Genomic DNA, 5,973 nt, shown 5'->3' on the forward strand with positions numbered 1-5,973 from the left:
CCCATGTGTGGAGTGCTTGCAAAATAATTGGTTGAATGTTTACATCATGTATTCAATTGACAATATTGCTTACATTTAAGCAGACGTAATTCTGATCATCAGTATTGTATTGTGGAGAGTGTTTTCGGACGTAACCTCGTGAAATTCTGAAATATTAATGAAGTAAATAGCACTGGATATTTTCCACAAAAATACGCATATATTTCCCGTGTTGGATCTAAAATTTTATTTCTGATCTATTCGCCGAGAAAAATCGACGGCTCTTTAAGATTAGGTTGATGCCGTCATGAACCTATATCATGTGTGAATATCATGCCTAGCGAGTTATCACGTCTTTACTACACCTCGGTGTGAATGGTCTTCATGTGGTTTGTTGTCCATTAAAATGTTTTGCTAGCGATTCTTCTTCTCGGTGTAAGGCACTTCCTGATCGAGTCAATGAACCAAAACTCTAATGACGTTACCGGCTCATGAAAAGCGGGCTGTTTATTTCGCGTTTTCTCATTTTATGCCTAGGAACTGGCCTCGTGGGAAAGATTTTTTTGTCGTAACCTAACTTCACCTTCCATTTACCGAATAATTTTATTGAATCCTGATTTCGGAAAAGATGAATGACCCCATTCTGTACATACCTTCAGTATTGGGGTATTTAAAAAAAGGATGCGAACCAGTGGCGAAGACAGGAATTTCGTTCGGCGGGGGGGGGGGTCCAAAACTGGGGGGGGGGGAAATTTTTGAAAAATAGGGAACTAAGTAATGGGTAAACTAACTAATTTTAACACTTTTCACAATCGAAAAAACTTCATTTGTTAAAAAATACTTTGACAATTCATGGTTTTTCAATATTTTGTTTTCTTTTATGAAGGAAAATAGTTGTGTTTTATATTTCGGGGGGGGGGGGGGGTCCGGAATCCCCGGACCCTCCCCCTGGCTACGCCACTGATGCGAACGGTCAATATTTCTCGTTAAACTAGAACAGAATTAGCAATAAAACATTGGAGATGTGTGTCATTATTCCAATCATTCAGGTGACTCGAGTCTCGCTTCACAATTAGGGACATTTTGAACGGGTTCATAGTCCCGTGAGACGATGGACAGTGGACCGAATAGGGACCTGCCGGAGGTGTACATCTCTGTGGATGCGAGTGTTGACGAGAGATGGCACGACGAGCGGTCTCCCAATGGATTACGTCGTCAGGGCGTTTGGGAAGGGGTTCATCAAAACTTTCCACCCCTCCTCATCCCATCCCCCACCCATTCCCTCGCTCCCCTCTTACCCTGTTTCCTCTGCACATGCGCCCTGCGAGATGTTCGAATTCCTTCCCATCTTTCTCCAATCCCTCGCCTGAAGGTGGGGTAGGGCTTGAAATGTTTGACGTGCGGCCTGCATACCTTTGCGTAACCGTGAAATGCTAAGGTGGTTGGGCATCAAGTCAACACATTTACCTCTTTTTATTATCTTGCGTATATTTTTTCTCTAAATGATGACATGAAATCTTGATATAAATTCTAACTCGTCAGGAATTAGTAGTGAAGATTCCTATCATTTCTAGAATTTATTTAGGTTCTCAATGAGTACGAATAATCATGATGTACGATCGTATTTAGGGGTCTATTAGGGGCTAGTTAGGGAAATGATTGCGGATTTGACAGCGGCGATCTTTCTTGGAGTCTCCTGTAAGTGCACGCAAGGTGCAAAAATCCCACTGAAAAACTCACAGAACTTACACTCAACAGAAGAACTCAAATTCAACACACGATTTTCGTCCGGGATCCCGATTGTGAGGTGATTGAAGGCAAATTCCTTTTATTTATGTAAATTTCGCACAAATGCACACTTGAGATTTGATAGAGAGTAGGATATTGTGTGAGTTATATGCAGGAAACTGACATGATTTCAGGTGGAGTGATAGAGAAAAAAGGTTTTTCGCCTTTTTACCTAGGAATACGCTACCTTTAATTTAAGATATTTTTATTTTATTTTTGAAACCGTCACCATCATCAATATTAGTCCGTTTTGAAGTTTTCCTTCCTTTGACACTTCAATTATCCCTCCGAATACTGTTACTTCTGAATACGGTTTTGGTGAGTCCTATCTACCCATTCACTCTGGGAATTTTTAATAATAGGTCTTCTTTCATCATGATGTAAATAATTCTAAATATTACTAGGCACAATTAAATATTCTATCCAATTTTGAAAGTCAGATTTCTGAAAATAGCTCTTGGGTTGACTTAACTGCCTACGAGGAGAAGGGATTATGCTAGTTGTTAGCTAGCCCAATATTTATATTTCAACCAGAAAAAGGTGGTGGTCTTCTTTTACGCCTAGTCGTGTCATACGCTGGAATATAGGGAGGATGTTAATAACTTGAAAAGTATAGTGAGGAACACATAGTACAAGAAATGTTTGCGGCAGAGCCCTTCAGAAACACAGATTTGTCAAGAGTTTTGTGAAATAGTTTTCTGATGAAAAATTGTACTCATTAGGCCGCAACATTAATACGTAGCGAGAATATGGGATCCAGTACTCTTAAGTTTTAGCTCTTCAACTATCTAAATAAAACATATAGGAAAGATTCATAAGAAACTGCTGCAAAGGAACCGGAATCGTTATATATCAAGTTTTACTATTAGTATTGACTATTTAGTTTGAAAAGTAAAATGACCCGTATTCTTCCGTTTTCAATTCATCGCCTACCTCTCGGGTTGTCCACGACGAAAAATCGGCGGTCATTCATTTCATTGAGTCACGGAATCGTTCACAGAAAGGTAAACAACAACCCAACACGTGAGGCTCAAGCACAACTTCTCTGCGGAAGGCTTAAGGTCCTCTTATAGAAAAAATAGCGATAAATCATTCCCACAGATCACTTAGCGTGAGATTTGAGCACCTACCTGTATGAAATTAGCGCAAATGAAATTACTTTAACGCGGAACTGAGTGATATTAACGCGACTCTTCTATATACACCCTAAATTACTCATACGGGGCCATCCCTTGACCTTCTTCCCTTCCAACTTCCGCGCTAGTTTTTTTCGATGAAGCCCCTTCCGCAGATAAGTTGATGACGCTACGAGTATATGCCGAGCCATTCACCACTTCTTACTCTCTCCGCTACTCCTCGAACTTGTACGTGGTCCTCGCGTAGAATATTGTTTACTCTCTTGTGAGCGATTCTTTCTCTCCTTGGACATCTTAATGAATTAATGGATATTGACACTCACCTAGTATTTACTTAGTCCTTTACTGTTCGGAAGAAATACGAATTCATACGCCAATTTGTTCGGAAAGGTATCTCTCTTATCTCATCGTTTCTGTGATGCCTAGAAATATTGTGTGGTTATTAAATGATGTTCTGAAATATAACTGTTTTACATTTATCAAATAATATAGGCCAAACAAGTGGCCTCCGAGTCTATAGCTGCAGTCAGCCTAATATCAATTCAAAAATAATTATAAATTGTTAATCGAGCCCATTCCTTCCCTCAACCTATAATCCTGGGGAGTGATTTCCATGTCGTGAACTTCTCATTCCCCTAAGATGCACTTCATTGTCTCTTTGCACATCTACTTTTAATCTTGCAATGCAGTGAATACGTTTACTCTGTTATACTCCAAACACGATTTTGTACAATTTTTCTTCGGCTTACTCTCTGTAATCATTTTTTCTCTACTTTCAAACGAAAAATCCTCTCAAAGCATAGCTCCAACATCTCATTTGTGTTGATCCAACGGTAATCACTGAAAATGTAACCTGTTTTACCGCAATCATTACTTCATTTCATCAACTTCCGTAGCTCATACTTCTTTGAGAAATTGAAATTTCAGAGGAATGCCACCTAAGTGAATCGATTTCCTTTATGCTAAGTCATTCTCAAACTAAATTCAGACTAGGGAAATTCAAACACATGGAATCGTCTTCCTCTTTTCCACAAATATTAAGAATGGGGATGCTCCAGTTGGCTTCTAAATTTGTTGCCATTTGATGAGCTAGTAAATGGAAATACATGAGACGACTATCGCGTCGTTGGTGGGTAAAGTCATCAAGATTTTTGAGGAGAAGTTAACCAAAGTTTGGAATTTTATCCAAAATTCATAGTCGTAATGGTGTTTCCCATCAAATTTAGAACTTTCCAATGCTATCACTTGCTATTTTTAATTTTTGTAATTAGTAAATATTGAGAATAAATGAATCTCTCTGCACTTCTCGTCACGCTTCGGACATTTTTGAAAACCGATTAAAATGCGCCAACAAAGCGGCGACTGAAAGCCAGCTTCTATGGGATGGACCGGCACCTCCTCTATGTATAATCTCTTTGCTCTTTTCATCGCAAGAGTCAAGGACAGAATACATGTAGCTTGCCTGCCCCGATTGCCACTCGCAATGGTCACCTAAATGGTGTCGCAGTAAATGAATGACACTGGGAAACAATTCCCAACTTATTTTCTGTTCACTTTAATTTTTGAGCTGTTTCGGGTTAAAACAGGCATGCTGATTTTAAAATTATGATTAGTTTTCTTCTACCACGTAAAGTTTGTTCACTATTCCTTCTGTAAGTGTGATTACTCTCAGCTTGATTGAGCGTCAGTCGCAGGAGGCATCATTGCTCTCCCATTGGCTGACATTAATCTTATGCGACTGTTGCCGGGTGACTGACGCCGTTTAGGAGGCCAGCGATATGTGCATAGTTGTGAAGTTATGCAGGAGATATTATATTGAGACGCAGCACAGGGGGCGGAAATCGGAAAAAGCCGACAAAATTACAAAATGCCTTTTTTCAGTTAGAAAATTGAAATTTCGATGTAAACTCGAAAATACTCAAAATTTATGGAAATATACCTGATTTGACATGATTTATTCCCGTTACCGAGATACAGAGGCTCAAACGTGAGCAAATTTCCATAAAAATCCCCTTATTCAATTTTCTCTCAAAATCTTCCAAATGAAGTACATAATGAAGTTAAAGGTGGGTTATTACAGAATCAAAAACTATATTATTGGTTGTTATGGTATTATTTCTTTTAATTTCAGTAATATTAACGAGTACCTTCGATAAATTCTTACCATGCAGTTACAAAATGGTGGACACTGTTTTTCGACAAAATTTTACATTTAGTAAGAGTTTCAAATAGTTTTCGGCAAAGTCACGCGAAGTAACTGACATCAGAGCATTATTTGAAGATTTATAGAGGTGTATATGCAGTTAACTTTGAAATAAGTTTGCGACGCCGAATATTAAATTGATTTTTCGATCGCGCGGCACAATTCATCCCCGCCCGTCAGGAGCTGGATTTGCCGTGACGCGGTAAGGTTATCGGAACTGCATGGATTTTAACGCTCAGCATTCACCGTTTTTAAGCTGTGCGTCAAGACATTGATCCTCAAAGGGTCCATGGCGAAGGAAACGGAAGATTTTCAGACGAGGTAAGTGCACGTTTCATTGGAGTTACGCGCAGGCACTCAGTCCGAAATTTTCTCAATACGGAGTTCAAATGTCGAGCGGGTTGCATACACTTATATTTTGCTGTCAATCCATATGCATCGGTAAACCATCCCTTTGAATGGATCACCTATAAATTTCGTTTGATTACTGCTGAAAGTTAAATTCATCGTTTTTTTATTGGCAGGCATTATAAAATGTTACTATGTCAAAAAGTGGAGGGTCAGAGTACAGGTGCACCTAGGCTAGGTTCTGACGTGGTGTGACGTGTATTCTTTTTGCGATGTTAGCAGTGTTTAGTTTTCATCCATATGACCTGAAAAATTTCCTTTCTTCAATTTTTTAATTTCAATATCCAAAAATCTGTATTGATGGCTTCTTTGATATTTTATTTATTTATTTCTATTTCCAAAACTTCCTCCCATATTTCCTCTTCCCCTCTTTTTCCTCCATATTCAGTCTATATTCGGCCAGGTGTCCGGCATCAAGGGTGATGAAGGAAAGAGGATGGAACCTAGTTTGAATCCTAA

Source organism: Ischnura elegans, chromosome 7 (genome assembly GCF_921293095.1).
Source record: "Ischnura elegans chromosome 7, ioIscEleg1.1, whole genome shotgun sequence".
Taxonomy (NCBI): Eukaryota; Metazoa; Arthropoda; class Insecta; order Odonata; family Coenagrionidae; genus Ischnura; species Ischnura elegans.